Source organism: Dasypus novemcinctus, chromosome 19 (assembly GCF_030445035.2).
Source record: "Dasypus novemcinctus isolate mDasNov1 chromosome 19, mDasNov1.1.hap2, whole genome shotgun sequence".
NCBI lineage: Eukaryota > Metazoa > Chordata > Mammalia > Cingulata > Dasypodidae > Dasypus > Dasypus novemcinctus.
The window spans coordinates 53,412,683-53,430,025 of NC_080691.1; the positions used below are offsets into that span (position 1 = coordinate 53,412,683).

At 39.8% G+C, this 17,343-nt stretch overlaps 1 protein-coding gene across 1 annotated transcript in view; it reads left to right on the forward strand.

Moving 5' to 3' along the window:
* Positions 1 to 17,343, forward strand: part of LOC101418574 (zinc finger protein 596-like) — a 265,118-nt gene that overhangs the window by 141,008 nt on the left and 106,767 nt on the right. The gene's annotated exons all lie outside the window — the stretch shown is intronic.

Consider the following 17,343-nt stretch of genomic DNA (forward strand, 5'->3'; position numbering starts at 1 on the left):
TTCATTAAAAAATTCTGTGTTGACTTTTATTGGGATTGTATTGAATCTGTAGATCAGTTTTGGTAGGATAGATGTCTTAATAATATTTAGTCTTCCTATTGATGAAAAGGGAATATTCTTCCATTTATTTAGGTCTTCTTTGATTTCCTTGAACAGTGTTGTGTAGTTTTCTGTGTAAAAGTCATTTACATCTTTGGTTAAATTTATTCCTAGGTATTTGATATTATTATTTACTATTGTAAATGATATTTGTTTCTTGATTTCCTCCTCAGGTTGCTCATCATCAGTGTACAGAAATGCTACTGATTTTTGTGCATTGATCTTATACCCTTCAACTTTACTGAACTCATTTATAAGTTCTAGAAGATTCGTTGTAGACTTCTCAGGGCTTTCTATGTAAAGGATCATGTCATCTGCAGATAGTGAAAATTTGAGTTCGTCCTTTCCTTTTTGGATTCCTTTTATATCTGGGTATTGCCTCAGTGCTCAAGCAAGTATTTCTAACACAATGTTAAATAGAAGGGGTGATAGTGGGCATCCTTGTCTTGTTCCTGATCATAGAGGGAAAGATTTTAGAATTTCACCATTGTAAATCATGTTAGCTGTCGGTTTTTCATATAAACCCTTTACAATGTTCAGAAAGTTTCCTTGTATTCCTCTCTTTTGCAGTGTTTTTATCAAGAAAGGGTGCTGTAGTTTGTCAAATGCTTTTTCTGCATCTATAGATATGATCATGTGATTTTTTTCTTTCATCCGTTTATGTGGTTTATTACATTAATTGATTTTCTTATGTTGAACCATCCTTGCATACCAAGGATGAAGTCCACTTGGTCATGGTGTATAATTTGTTTAATGTGTTGTTTAATACAATTAGTAATTATTTTGTTGAGGATTTTCACATCCAGGTTCATCAGAGAGATTGCGCTGTAATTTTCCTTTCTTGTGGTGTCTTTGTTTGGTTTTGGTATTAGGGTAATGGCGGCATAAAATGAATTAGGCAATGTTCCTTCTATTTCAATTTTTTCGAAGAGTTTAAGTGAAATTGGTGTTATTTCTTTCCAGAATGTTTGGTAGGATTCACCTGTGAAACCATCTGGCCCAGGGGTCTTCTTAGTTGGGAGGTTTTTAATGACTGATTCTATCTCTTTACTTGGATTGGTTTATTGAGATCAATTTCTTCTTTTGTCATTGTAGGCTGCTTATGTGTTTCTAGGAATTTGCCCATTTCCTCTAAATTGTCTTTCTTGTTGGAATACAGTTTTTCAAAATATCCTCTTATGATAGTCTTTATTTCAGTGGGGTCACTGGTGATATCACCCTTCTCATTTCTTATTTTGTGTATTTGCATCTTCTCTCTTTTTTTCTTTTTTAGTCTAGCTAAGGGTTTGTTAATTTTATTGATCTTCTCAAAGAACTGGCTCTGTTTTATTTTTTTGAATGCTTTCCTATTTTCTATTTCATTTAGTTCTGCTGTAATTTTTATTTCTTTCTTCTTTCTTTGCAGTTAGTTTGTTGTTTTCTTTACTAATTCCTCCAATTGTTCACCTAGTTCTTCAATTTTAGCTCTTTCTTCTTTTTTGATGTATTAATTTATAGCTGTGAATTTCCCTCTCAGTGAAGCTTTTGCTACATCCCACAAATTTTGATATGTTGTGTTATCATTTTCATTAGTTTCAAGGTAGTTATTGATTTCTGTTGAGATTTTCTCCTTGACCCACTGTTTTTCTAAGAGTGTGTTGTTTAACTTCCATATCTTGGTACCAAATCTGGACCCCTGGCCCTTGCAGATTTCCAGCTTCACTCCACTGTGGTCAGAGAAATTATTTTGTATGATTTTGATCTTTCTGAATTCACTGAGACTTTCTTTGTGACCTAGCATGTGGTCTATCTTGGAGAATGATCCATGTGCACTTGAGAAAATGTATATCCTGCTGTATTTGGGTGTAATGTTCTGTATATGTCTATTAGGTCCAGATCCTCTAATATATTGTTCAAAGTCTTTGTTTTGTTATTGATTCTCTTTTAAGATGTTTTGTCCAATGGTGATAGTGGTGTGTTATAGTCCCCCACTATAATTGTAGAGGCATCTGTTCCTTCACTTAGTTTCTTCAGTGTTTACCTCATGTATTTGCAGGCGCCCTTGTTAGAAGCATAAATGTTTATGATTTTTCTTTCTTCTTGAAACATTATCCCTTTCACTAATATGTAGTGTCCATCATTTTCTCTCACAATAGCTTTGCATTTAAAGTCTATCTTGACTGACATTTATATAGCTACACCTGCCCTTTTTTGGTTATTGTTTGCCTGTACATTTGTTTTCCAGCCATTCCCTTTCAATCTCCTTGAATCCCTGCATCTAAGATGGGTTTCTTATAGACAACATATAGATGAGTCATATTTCCTTATCCAGTCTTCCAATCTGTGTCTCTAAACAGGTGAGTTTAATCCATTGACAATTTGTGTTATTACTTTCAAGAAATTACTTATATTAGCCATATTTTCTTTGGATTTGTATTTGTCTTATGTTGTTCGATTTTTTTTCTCTTTTTGTAGTTTTAGTTGTTCTTACACTCTCCTGAAACTCTGTCTCCCCTATTTTTTTCTTTCCTCCCCCAGAACTCCCTTTAGTATTTCTTGAAGGGCAGGTTTCTTGTTGGCATACTCTCTTAGTTTCTGTTTATCTGTGAATATTTTGAACTCTCCATCTTTTTTTTTTAAGATTTTTTAAAAATTTATTTCTCTCCCCTCCCCCCCCCCCTCCCCCCCCAGTTATCTGTTCTCTGTGTCCATTCGCTGTTTGTTCTTTGGTGACCACTTCTATCCTTATCAGCAGCACTGGGAATCTGTGTTTCTTTTTGTTGCTTCATCTTGTTGCATCAGCTCTGGGTGTGTGCAGGGCCATTCTTGGGCAGGCTGCATTTTCTTTCATGCTGGGCGGCTCTCCTTACAGGGTGCACTTCTTGTGCATGGGGTTCCCCTACACGGGGGACACTCCTGCATGGCAGGGCACTCCTTGCACGCATCAGCACTGTGAATGGGCCAGCTCCACACGTGTCAAGGAGGCCTGGGTTTTGTACCACGGACCTCCCATGTGGTAGGCACATGCCCTATGCATTGGGCCAAGTATGCTTCCCTCTCCATCATTTTTGAATGCTAGCTTTGCTGCGTAGAGTATTCTTGGTTGGAAATTCTTTTCTTTTAGTACCTTGACTATGTCATACCACTGTCTTCTTGTCTCCATGGTTTCAGATTAGAGATCAACACTTAATTTTATGGAGCCTTCCTTGTATGTGTAGATTCTCTTTTCTCTTGCTACTTTTAATATTTTCTATTTGTCTTGTGGATTGGATAATTTGATAAGTATATGTCTTGGGATAGGCCTGTTGGGATTTATGCTCTTTGGGGTGCTTCCTGGACATGTACATGCATCTCCTTCAATAGGTTTGGGAGATTTTCAGCCATTATTTCCTCCAACACTCCTTCTGTTCCCTTTTCCTTCTCTTCTTGTTCTGGGATGCCTATAATGCATATGTTTGCGCATTTTGCATTGTCATTCAGGTCCCTAAGTCCCTGCTGGATTTTTTCTATCTTTTTATCAATCAATTCTATTATCTGTTTGATTTCAGATGTATTGTCTCCCACATTACTAATTCTTTTCCCTGCCTCTTCAAATCTACTTTTTTTTGCTGAGAGTGTATTTTTGATTTCTTGAACTGTGCTGTTCATCACCATCATATCTGTTATCTTTTTTTTTGGATGATTGAAATTTCTTCTATATTCTCTGCAAGTGATTTCTTCATATTCTTAATCTCTTCCTTCACTTCATTAAATTGGTCCCTAATATATGTTTTGAGGGCTTAATTACTTGTTGAATGGTCTGCTTCTCTTCCTGGTTTTTAGTTTGTTCATTGGATTGGGCCATATTTTCCTGATTATTGGTTTGGTTTGTAGTTTTTTGTTTCTGTCTGGTCATCATTTTATCTTGTTGAATTTATTCTGATGATTATCTTCGTCTAGTCTTGGGGTTTAAATAGTTGTTGTTTTTTTGTGTGTGTTAAATCTTCTCTTTGTCACTTTTTTCTTTTTCTATTTCCTTGTTGTTGGCTAAGTTCCCTTGAAGGAAAATATTAGATTCAGAGAAAGCTAAAGGGGTAAGAATAGAAAAATATAATAGTAGTGTTGATTGTAAATGTTAGCAGAAGAACCATGTGAGATCTAGGAGAATGGATATAGAACTCATGTAAGCTGTGTGTAGTTACAACTGTAAAAAAGTGGAGTACCTATAATGAGATAGTAAACTGAATATGGGGAGGAATATACTAAGAATTAAAAGATCAGTGTGGTCAGGAGAGATGGAAAAAGAATAGAGGACAATAATATAAAGAGTGAATAAATGATGGAAAACAGATTACAGGTATTAGAGATAAAAAGTCAGAAATATTGGAGGCTAGAGAGAGGTGGAATGTAAGAGAAACAATAAATGATGGAGTAGAGAATGATGTAAAGGAAAGGGAATAGCATTGGTAGCCAAAATCAGTACACACAGAAAGGAGAAAACTGTGGATGAGGAAGCACAGCAAATAAGAAATATTGGGCGGTGGACTCGGCCCAGTGGTTAGGGCGTCCGTCTATCACATGGGAGGTCCGCGGTTCAAACCCCGGGCCCCCTTGACCTGTGTGGAGCTGGCCCATGTGCAGTGCTGATATGCGCAAGGAGTGCCCTGCCATGCAGGGGTTTCCCCCTTGTAGGGGAGCCCCATGCACAAGGAGTGTGTCCCATAAGGAGAGCCGCCCAGCACAAAAGAAAGTGCAGCCTGCCCAGGAATGGTGCCACACACACACGGAGAGATGACACAACAAAAAGAAACAGATTCCTGTGCTGTTGACAACAACAGAAGTGGTCAAAGAAGATGCAGCAAAATAGACACAGAGAACAGACAACTGGGGTGGGGGGGGAGGGGATAGAAATAAATAAATAAATAAATCTTTAAAAAAAAGAAATATTGCTGTAGCGCTAATATAAAAAAGAGAAAAAATGGAAAAAGAAAGAGAAAAGAAAAAAAAGCAGAGCAAGAAAAAGAGAAGGGAGAAAAAAGAAAAAGAAAAAAAAGGCAGTGGGGAGAATAAAGAAGAAGAAAAAAGAAAACAAACCAACAAAAAAGACCAGACAAGGCCTCAGGCAAAGAATCCTCTTTGTAATTGAATAAACTGCTTAGGAATCTGATCTTCCCCCTTTCTCCCTTCCTCATTTCCCTCTCTTCCAAGGTAGCAGGAAGGCTGCATGAGGGTTCCTGTAGGAAATTCAAATGGATCCCTAGTGAACCAAGTCACCTGAGAAAATAATGTCTCTTAATTTCTGGAGAGAAAGCACCCACCCCTTGCTAGGAACCCTAAATATGCTATTGGAAGCCTGTAAAGCACGTTATACTGTCCCTCTCCCTTAGGTATGCTACAAGGGGGCTAGTTAATTTTCTGACTCCACCTTCTCCCAGACCAAGTTTCCTACCAGGGCATTTAGGTAAATTGGACTCTCTAACCAGATTCGCCTCTCCTCTCTTCCTAGGCTCTCCCCAAGTCAGCCGATATGCTCCTCCAAACTCAATAAAAGGGGCGACCAGAAAATTGAACCTGCACTCCTTGGCCCCTCTGCACCTCCCATCTAAACTCTCCCACTCCCAGAGTTAGTGAGTGACTGGAGGGATAGGGCAATGCTGGATTTCTGGGAGTGCTGGGCTCAGGAAACAGATGCCTGAGTGAATGTGGACTCAGGGTATGTAGGTCTCTGAAACATGGGCTGTGGGGGTCAGGGGACACAGGCTTGTGGTTCATGCATTTCGGGAACATGGGGCTTGGACACTCCACCCCATGACCAGCAGTTCTCAGTGAATGTCACAGCTCTTAACCCTAGGGAGAAGGGATTTACCTTCCCATGGCTTCTGAGTTCAGTGTTAGAAACCCATAGTTCTGCCTTGAGCAAGCACCAATACTGCTACAGTCTCGTCAGTTCGATGTCCAGGCACCTCCTGCCCTGCAGGTTCCCAAAACAGCCTGCTCCAGCAGCCAGAATTTCCTCTTAAGCCCCTGCAGATTTTGTCATGCTGCTGGTGTTTATCAACCAATTACTTTGCAGCTTTCTTTGTTAAAAAATATTATTTTATATTCTAATAGAAAATCAAACTTCAGTTTTGCATCAGTACATCATTTGGCTAAGAAATCCTAGTTATCCTAAATCATAACAGATTGACATGGCACCTGACAGATTTCTCTATTATGTAGTTACTTTTTAAAAAATTATCTTTTTTTTAAGGTTAATAGATCACACAAAATGTTATATTAAAAAACACAAATGTGGACCACTGTCCATGTGCTGCAGCAGTTCTCCAGAATGTATTTGCTGGGTGCAGTGGATGTGCCACAATGATGGAAGAGTTTGTTGATGTGGGAGGGGTGGTGTGGGTGGGGTGGGGGGTTTATAGGGGCCTCATATTTTTTTAATCTAACATTTAAAAGAAAATAAAGAAGAAAAAAACAAATGGGGGAAGGGGAGAGAAATAAATAAAATCTTTTAAAAACCAACAAAAAACCATAAGACATTCCCATATACTCCACTCCTGATCCCCCCACACCCATGAATTTTTAATTGTATTTTTTGAAGGTTCATAGATCACAAAACATGTTATATTCAAAAAATATAAGAGGTTCCATATATCCCTCAACCCCCCTCACTCCACCCCTCCCACACCAACAACCTCTTTCATCATTGTGGCACATTCACTGTATTTGGTGAATATATTTTGGAGCACTGCTGCACCACATGCATAATAGCTTACATTGTAGTTTACACTCTCCCCCAGTACATTCAGTTGGTTATGGCAAGATATATAATGTCCAGCATCTTTCCCTGCAATATCATTTAGAACAACTCCAAGTCCCCAAAATGTGCCACATCCATCTCTTCTTCCCTCTCCCTGCCCTCAACAACTACCATAGCAACTTTCTCCAGATCAATGCTATAATTTCTTCCATTACTAGTCAAAATAGTTCCATAGTAGAATATCAGTAAGTCCAGTCTAATCCATATTTTATTCCTCCATCCTGTGGACCCTGGGATGGTGATGTCCGCTCCACCTCTATATTGAGGGGAGGCTTAGATTCTACATGGGTGAAGGATGCAATTCTCCTGCTTGCATTTGTAGGCACTCTCAGTTCCTTGGTGTGGTGGTTGACCATCTTCACCTCCCTGTTAGCTGACCTGGATATGTCCAATGAACCAGAGGTTAGTAGTTGCAGCTCTGCTGAGGCTCAGGGCCCAGGTGGCACATGGCCAGTCCAGAGATTCAAGTCTCCTGAGAACACACCAACCCTAGCACTAACCACAGTTTCAGTAAAAGTGACAGAGGAGGCATGTGTAAAAGATCACATCTGAGTCCAAATCCATCACACTGAGGAACACAAATTGGAAAGTAGGGCCCACTGACATGGCACTGAACTCCAGAGCCATTTGCTATGGTCATAGAACCTGTGGTTCTCCACAGCCCTCAGGAGAACCAGTACCTGGGGTTGTATCTATTTCAGCTGTTTTTGGGTCCTGCTGAGGCATGCATAAGCAGAACCCCTCTGATGAACTCCTGAATCTTTTTGGAAGACTCTTAGCCATATCAACTCATTTGTCTTTGCCATTTCCCCCTTTTATTCAAGGTCAAAAAGCAATTTTTAACACGATCCTACATGGAGGCTGAGATATTCTGCTGGTCTGAGTTGACCCTTTTATTCAAGGCCTTTTTCTGGTTACATCACCAGCTGGTGCTTGGTAGTAATCCCTTGGCACCAGGGAGGCTCATCTCTGGGAGTCATGTCCCATTCTGGGAGAAGGAAATGCATTTACATGCTGAGTTTGACATAGAGAGTGGCCTGGCCACATTTGAGTAACAGAGGCTCTCAGGAGATAACACTTAGACACCATGCAGCTCTAGGCCTAGTTCATATTTCAGGTGCACAGGCTCATAAGCATAATCATCAGTATCAAGGGCTCATTATTGAACCATCCTCCTTTGTTGGTGTTCGCCATTGCACTTGGGGGATTGTTGTTGTTCCATTGGGGGATGTGATAGAGCTCCCCTGGCTAGGAACTCAGCACTCCTTCAGTTGTCATTTGTAACTGTAACTACCATGAAAATACCCAACATATATCCAAACATTTTTAGGTACCCTATATACATGCCCTGGAAAACTCCCTCCCAACCATGTGCTGCCCATCAATAACACCCTACACCAGTGTTCCTCCCCTACCATAGTTGAACCTCTCTATAGTCCCAAACTTCAAAAATGAAGCCTAATATATTGCCATTTTCAATTAATAGGAAATTGAAATATAATGATGGTTTAAAGATTAGAAATAGAATAAATACTAGTTGTGGAAAACTAAAATAAAGTGAAAATAAATTGGGGCATTAAAGAATGAAAAATATTATAAGTTTTTTTGATGTTTTGCCTTTCATCACTGCAATAGGTGTTGCCCTGTATGTATAGTGGCAAGGCATTTTCTTTTATTTCTTCCTCAGTGTCCACATCTTTTTTTTCCTTCTAATTTTTAATTTTTAATTTCACAAAAGTTTTAGATCATAGTAATTCACATATACAATATAGGAGACTCCCCTATATCGAACATGAAACCATTTTCCCCCTTCCCCAGCAATGATATTTTTACATGTTCATGTTATATTTGCTGCAGCTGATGTACAGATATTGAAACATAGCTTTGAAACATTTTTCCATTTTGGTTTACATTATGGTTCATATTTTAGACTGTACAATTTTCTAAATTTTTAGTTACCTTATGTTTACATTATGGTTTACATTTTAGCATATAGACTTTCATACATTTTTTGTGTAATTTAACATGTCCTATATCCATCATTGCATGATCTTGTGGAACACTTCCATTGCCCTACAGTTACCCTGATTCCATCCATTCCAAATGTCTCTCCCCCTCTGCTCAGGGCCCACAGTGACAATCAATCTTCATTGCTTGAAGGACCAGATCCATAGATACTGGCAACAATGCTGAGGGCTTTACATACTAGACTGCCCTAACCCATTGGGAGCCACCAATTCTCTTGAGAGACACATTCCCTCTGTTTGAGAACATCAGTCCTCCCCAGGGTGTGAGTATACCTTCACACTCATTGAATGGGCCTCCATGCAGTGATATAATGTACTATGACAAAATGAGCTCTTGCACACTCCCTAGAAGCCTACCCCTGTGTCAGAAGGCCCACTTAAGCACCTTAAACAAGTAGTCCTTCCTTATTATATTTTCTGAAGATATTTCTCAACATTATAGTTTCAACCACATACCTGACAATCTCCCATGTTCAAATGTTCCCCCCAGCTCCCCCCCCCCAATTCCTTGGGCCATCTGACCCATCCTACCAATCCTAGCCCTCCTCAAGCCCACAAAGTCCCACTCAAAGGTATTTCCTATGCCTACATCTTATCCCTTCCCTGTACAAATAAAAAGTCAGAAAAATTGGGGGCTAAACAGAGAGAGGAGGAATGTAAGAGAAATAATAAACAATGGAGGATAGAAAGATCTAAAGGAAAGGGGACAGCTTTAGTAGCCAAAATCAGTACACACAGAAAAGGGAAAGTCAATAATGAGGAAACACAGCATATAAGAAATGCTGCCTGCAGCACCAAATATGAAAAAAAAGAAAAAAGAAGAAAAAAAGGGGTGGGGGTGGAAAGCAAGCAAGAAAAAGAAAAAAGAGAAAAGGGCTATGGGGGGATAAAAAGGAAGGAAAAACATGAAAGCAAACCAACAAAAAAGGCCAGACAAGACTTCAAGCAAGGAATCCTCTTTGCAGTTAAATAAACCATTTAGGAACCTGACCTTCCCCCTTTCTCCCTTCCTCATTTCCCTCTCTCCCAGGGCAGCAGGCAGGCTGTGTGAGGGGTCCTGTAGGAGATTCAAATGAGTCTCTGATGAACCAATGCACCACAGAAAATAATGACTCTTAATTTCTTGAGAGGGAGCACCCACACCTTGGCAAGGAACCCTAAATATGCTATTGGAAGTCTGCAAAGCACATCCTACTGTCCCTCTAGCTTAGGCGTACTACAGGAAGGCTAGTTACTTTTCTGACTCTACCTTCTCCCAGACCAAGTTTCCTATCCCAGGGTGTTTATGTAAATCAGGCTCTCTCAGCAGATTCACTTCTCAGAAGCTCAAAAAAAAAAGGGGGTGGGGGGAATGGAACAGAAAATTTACCTGCACTTCTCAGGCCCCTCTGCACCTCCCACCAAAACCCTCCCACTCCCAGAGTTAGGCCAGAGGGCTAGGGAAATCCCAGATTTCACAGAGTGTTGGATTCTGGAAACAGAAGTCCAATATGGAGAGACTGCAGCAAAAGTAGTGCTTGCTCAAGGTAAAACCATGGGTTTATAACACTGAAGTTAGAAGTTGTGGGAAGGCAAAACCCTTCCCCCTAAGGCTCAGGGCTGCAGCATTCCCTGAAAATTGCCAGTCACGTGGAAACATTCCCAAGCCCCATGTTCCCCAAATGTGTGATCCTCAAGCCCATGTTCCTTGAACCCCTGTAACCCACACTCCACAGTCCCACAACTCTGAGTCCACAATATATATGAAAAACCTATAGATAGAATTGTACTTAATGGTGAAAGACCTGCTGAAATCAGGAACAAGACAAGGATGCCCATAATCAATATTCTTATTCAATGTTGTACTATAAGTTCTAGTTAGAGGAGGAAGGGCAAGATGGTATCAGAGTAAGTGCACCCACATCATCTCTCCTACAAAAAAAAAATGGCTGAATGGGGACAAAATCCTACCTGAGTGATCTGTTTTGGGAACCCACAAAGCAGGACGCTTCAGGACATCGATCTGGAGAGAGCATGACAAAAAGACTGCTAAAGATGAAACCCTGAGTTTCTGGCACTTGAAGCTGGAGCTGTGGGATGGCTAAGCCCGTCCCTCAGGTCAGGAAGCCAAAGCATGCCCTGAAACTTCCTCACTGATCACTGAGCCAGAGGAGACAAGCTCTGAGAGACGGAGGGTTCTGGTGAAGGGTGGAGAGGGGTACTAAAATTGCAGGTTCAATAGTCTGGACCCCCTTTTTGGAGCTTTGAGGAGCATACCAGCTGGACTGAGGAGAAAGCAGGAAGGGGGGAGGCAAATCTGCTGAGGCAGCTTGATTTACCTAACCTCCCTGGGATAGGGAAAGTAGGTCTGGGAGAAGGTGGAGTCAGGCAATTAACTAGTCCTTTGTAACACGCTAAAGGGAGGGGGACAGTAGGAAGTGCTTAATAAGCTTCCAAATGCATATTTAGGGTCCCCAGCAAGGTGAGGGTGCTCTCTCTCAGAGACTGAGAGTCATTATTTTCTGTGATGAGTTAATTCATCAGGGTCCCACTTGAATTTCAAAAGGTAACTCACATGAAGTCTTCCTGCTGCACTGGGAGAGAAAGGAGTTAGGAAAAAAAGGGGTGGGGGAGAGATTCCTAATCAGCAGTTTATCCCATTGCAAAGAATCAATCCTGCCCCAGGGAAAAGGACTCTTTTTGAAGAGCAAATCAACCCAGAAAGAAAGTTTAGCTCAGTGGAGGAGTTTCAGCCTTGAATGTGCAAGGACTCTACTTAAATTCCTGGCACCTCTGAGAGTAGAAACCCACTGGAATCACAGATATTAAACATCTAGCTGATACTTTAGGAGAGGGAGGCCATAGACATTCTCCTTGCATTAGTTTCCCTTTGGTCTTTTAATTTTCCTAAAAAAATACTTTTGTTACATAATTAAACTTGGTTTACTCACTAAAACCTACTTCAAAATCTGCAGCTATAAAGCTGCAAGGGAGAGATGGCTTCTGAGTGAGTATACCCTCATAATCTCTCCTGCAAAGGACCGGCTGAGTGGGGTTGGAACCTTGCTAGAGCAGGCTTTTTCAAGAACCTACAAAGCAGGTGTCTGGATATCGATCAACATTTTACCATATTGTGAAAGCTTCCCTCTAATCCTATGCCTTAGTGTATTTTTATCAAGTGTGCTGTATTTTGTCAAATGCCTTTTCTGCATCAATTGAGAGGATCATGCGATTTTTATTCTTCAATTTATCAATGTTGTTTATTACACTAATTGATTTTTTGTAATGAATACCTTTGCATACCTGGGATAAAACCCACTTGATTGTTGGTTTGTAACTCTTTTAATGTGCTTTTGGATTTCTTTTTCAGGTGTTTTGTTGAGGATTTTTGCATCTATATTCATTAGAGGTATTGGTCTGTAATTTTATTTTTGTAGTATCTTTACCTGATTTTGGTATTAGGGTGATGTTGGCTACATTGACTGTGTTTGATAATGTTCTTTCCTGTTCAATTTTTCTTTGGAAAAGGTTGAGCAAGATTGGTATTAGATCATCTTTGAGTTGATTTGTAGAATTCTGTTTGAAGCCATCTGGTCCTGGACTTTTCATGGTTGGAAGGATTGTGCTGACTGTTTCAATCTCTTCACTTGTGATTGGTTTCCTGAGGTCTTCTCTTTCTCCTAGGGTCAGTGTAGGTATTTCATGGGTTTCTAGGAATTTATCCAACTCATCTACATTTTCTAGTTTTTTGGCATACAGTTGTTCAAATTATCCTCTTATGATCTCTATTATTTCTTCAGGGTTACTGGTAAAGTCTCCCATCCTATTTCTTTTTTTTTTTTTTTAATTTGCATCATCTCCCTTTTCTTTGTCATTCTAGCTAAGGGCTTGCCATTTTTTAAATCTAAAAACAGCAATTTCTGGTTTTGTTGATTCTCTTATTATTTTATTTTAAATCTCCGTTTCTGCTCTAATCCTTGCAATTTTGTTCCTTTGGCTTGTTTTCAGATTAGTTTACTCTTCATTTTATAGTTCCTTCTGGTTTGCAGAATTTTAGCTCTTTCTTCTTTTTTTAATGTAAGCATTCAGGGTTATGATTTTCCCTCTTAGCACTGTCTTTGTGGTACAAGTTTTGATATGTTGTGTTCTCATTCTCATTCACAAGATATTTGCTGAATTTTCTTGAGATTCTTCTTTGACCCACTGATCATTTAAGAGTGTGTTGTTTAATCTCCATATGTTTTTGAATTTCCCTTTTTCCATCATTATTAATTTCCAGCTTCATTCCATTATGACCAGAGAAATTATTTTGTATAATTTTGATTTTTATAAATGTATTGAGACTTATCTTGTGACTCACCATATAGTCTGTCTTGGAGAAGGATCCATGAGCTCTTGAAAAGGATGTATATCCACCTCTTTTGGGGTACAAAGCCCTGTATATGTCTGTTAGGTCAAATCCAGTTGTCATAGTATTCAATCTCTTTGTTTCTTTATTTATGCACTGTCCAGCTGGTTTATGCAATACTGAGAGTGATGTATTGAAGCCTCCAACTATTGTAGAGACATCTATTTCTCTGTTCAGCTTTGCCAGTATGCCTCATGTACTTTGGGGTACTCAGGTTAGATGCATACTTAATATAGCTATTTCTTCATAGTGAATTGCTCCTTTTATTAATATGCAATTACCTTCTTCATCCCTTATAACAGTTTTGCATTTGAAATGTGTTTTGTCCAATACTAGGATTGCTACCCCAGCTCTCTTTTGGTTTCTAATTCCATGGAATATATTTTTCCAACCATCATCTTTTACCTAGTTTTGTCCTTTATTCTGAGGTGGGTCTCTTGTGGACAATCTATAGATGACTTGTATCTTTTTAAATCCATACTATCAATCTATGTCTTTTCTTTTGGGAGTTCAAGCCATTAACATTCAATGTTATTACTATGAAGGCATTACCTACTTCATCCATTTTGAGCCTTGGCTTTCTATTGTCATATCATACTATTGTCTACCTTTTACCCCTTAAATTTGTTCTTCTTAATAATCTTAATTTCTGTACTCTTCTCCAAGTCTCTTGCCCTTGTTTTTTTCCTTTTAGGTTGCAGCAATCCCTCTAGTATCTCTTGTAATTCTGGTCTTTTGGTAACATATTCTATCAATTTTTGTTTATCTGTGAAGACTTAAAAATCACCCTCACTTTTGTAGGACAGTTTTGCCAGATACAGAATTCTTGTCTGACAGGTTTTCTCTTTCAGTACTTTAAATGCATCATACCACTTCACCCCTCCATGGTTTCTGATGAATGGTTGACACTTAATCTTATTGAGGTTCCCTTCTATGTGAATCTTTGCTTTTCTCTTGCTGCTTTCAGAATGCTCTCTTTATCTCTAATGTTTGTCTTTCTGAATGTAGGTTTCTTGGGGTAGGTTTATTCAGAATCTAACTCTTTTTTCTTTTATTGAGCACTAATTCTTTTATTGAGCAATTCAAATCTGCTCTTATGTGCCTCTAATGTATTTTTTCTCATTCATCATGTCTTTCATTCCCAAAATCTCTGTTCCTTTTCTTTGCAAGCTTTCAAATTGTTCTTTATGCTCACCTAGTGTCTTCTTAATATCTTTTATCTTTAGTCATATTTTTTTTCAATTCTTTGAATTGATTTGGGAGAGTTGTGTGATTATCATTGATTAATTTTCTTAATTTCCATGTCTTTGGGATGTTTGTTTTGTTTCTTTTGGATGAATCATCTCTTCCTGTTTCCTGGTAGGGCCTGTAATTTTTTTCTGTTTTCTAGGTGTCTGATATGTTGTTGAATTTACACTGATGCCCAGTTTCTCTCTTACATATATTTTCACAGCTCTTCTTTAATTTTTTTCAACTTATTCTAAGTTTTTATAATTGCCCACCTTAAATTATCAAAATTGGGCCAGGGTCTCACTAATGGGATGCAGATTTCCAAAAATTAGGATATAGAAGGAACCAAAAGCAGTTTTTTTCCCAAGCAATTTCCAGATCAGTGAGCAGATAACAGTTTTTAACACAACTTAACATGGAAATGTTTTTTTACCAGCATTTTTGTAATTGTAGTTTTTGAAGACACATAGGTGACAAAAAATGTTACAGTAAAAAATATAAGAGGTTTCTGTATACCTCTCACCCCCTACCCGACTCCTCCCACATCAACAACCTCTTTCATCAGTGTGTCACATTCATTGCATTTGGTGAATACATTTTGGAGCACTGCTGCACCAAGTGGATAATACTTTACATTGTAGTTTACACTCTCCCCCAGTCCATTCAGTGGGTTATGGCAGAATGCATATTGTCCAGCATCTATCCCTGCAATATCATTTAGGACAAGTCCAAGTCCCCAAAATGCCCCCACAGCACATCTCTTCTTCCCTCTCCCTGCCTTCAACAACTACCATGGCCACTTTCTCCACATCAATAGTACAATTTCTTCCATTACTAGTCACAGTACTTCTATAGTAGGATACCAGTAAGTCCACTCTAATCCATATTTTATTCCTCCATCCTGTGGACCCTGGGATGATGATGTCCACTCCACCTCTATATTAAGAGGGGGTTTAGATTCCATATGGTTGATGGATGTGATTCTCCTGCTTGCAGTTGTAGGTACTCTCAGTTCTCTGGTATGGTGGTTGACCATCTTCACCACCCTGTTAGCTGACCTGGGTAAGTCCAATGAACTGGAGAGTAGGAGTTGCAACTCTGCTGAGGCTCAGGACCCAGTTGGCACATGGCCAGTCCAGAGATTCAAGTCTCCTGAGTATACACCAACCCCAGCACCAACCACAGGTTCAGTAAAAGTGACAGAAGAGGCATGTGTAGAAAGGTCACATCTGAGTCCAACTCCATCACACTCAGGAGCACAAATTCCAAAGTAGGGCCCACTGACAAGGCACTGAACTCCAGAGTCATCTTCCATGACTGTAGAATGTGTGTGTTTCCTTAGCCCTTAGGAGCAGCAGTACCTGGGATTGTATCTCTTTGGCTGTCTCTGGCATCCTCCTGGAGTGTGCAGAAGTGCAACCCTTCTGATGACCTCCGAAATCTTTTTTTGAAGACTCTTTGCCATATAAACTCATTTGTCTTTACCATGAAGATGTTTTAATGTCCATTTTCCTGTGTTTTGGTCTGGACAGACATGAAATTCAAAGCAGCCTCTGCTGGCCCAAATCGCTGAAGAAAACCTCTTATTCTCCTTATAACAGTTGACAGGAAGAAAGATGTTTGTTTCCCTCTGTGTCAGCTGCAGTGAGCCAGGAGTTTTACTCCAGCTTGATATTTCAGGAGTGGAGGAGGGGAGTCCTTCCCAGCTGCTATGGGGTTTTAAGAATGCATGTTTGTTGTTTCAGATTCTTCCTCTCTCACCTTCCTGGGAGTTGTGTAGCACTGTCCTGGTCTTTGACCCCCAAAATAGGCTTTTCAGAGATTTTTGTTCATTCTCCATTGTTTTTGTGAGTGTTTATTCCTGCCTGCCATACCATCTTCCCACATTTCCCCACCTCACCCCTTTAGATACATACTTTAGATATAGGGGAGCAATGTACATGCTTCATATCTACGCCACAACCACCATCGCAGTCCTGGAGAAATAGCTAGGCTATGTGATCTGATGTACCACAAGACTCCAATTAGATCACTATATCTCATTTACAGCCCACAACTCAGCAATGGACATGTTCCCATTACATGATATTGGCCTTACATGTTCCCTATTATCTCCAATGATCAAACATTGGAATAGATGACTCTAGTAACCATTACACAAATGCTATCACGAGAACAATTTATTTATGTGGAACTTCTATATAAATTAAGCTACTTAGGCGTTGAACACTACTTCCCAGTGGAAGAGAAACATGACAGTGCAGTATATGTTGGGAAATACTCAGCTCTGAAGAGGTGGAGATCCAGGCAGTTGCTTGATTAGGCTACTTCTTTGGAAAGGAATCCAAATCTCAATGTACCCAACTGAGAGCATAATCCCTGGTGGTGATTTGTGATCTGATGACAGTGGTGTTACTGAAAGTAGCCCCCCAATTCCAATGTGGAGTTGAGGCAGGTGCCTCCTCCTGTGGGATTCCATGGGAAGATGGTTAAATGCAGCAAGATGTCAAGGCACTTGGATCCTCTTTTTGCACTGGAACTGCTGACCAGATGCAACCAGAGGATGGTGGGCAACATCATTGACTCTCAATTTGTTCAGGATATGACTTCCCTCCCCAGATTAAATGATCTGGGCTGGAAGATCTGGGTTAAATAACAGAGGTGATGGGTCCCTGCAGAAATAATGACTTCAGGGTTCTGAAAGACAGCCTGGGTGTCTTAGCAATCCTCATCTCAAGTTATTGGGCAAGAGCAACTTGACCCCCAGGAGGTAAGAGGAAGGGTATTAAATGATGCTGTCTATTTCTCTCCCCAGATTATCTCAC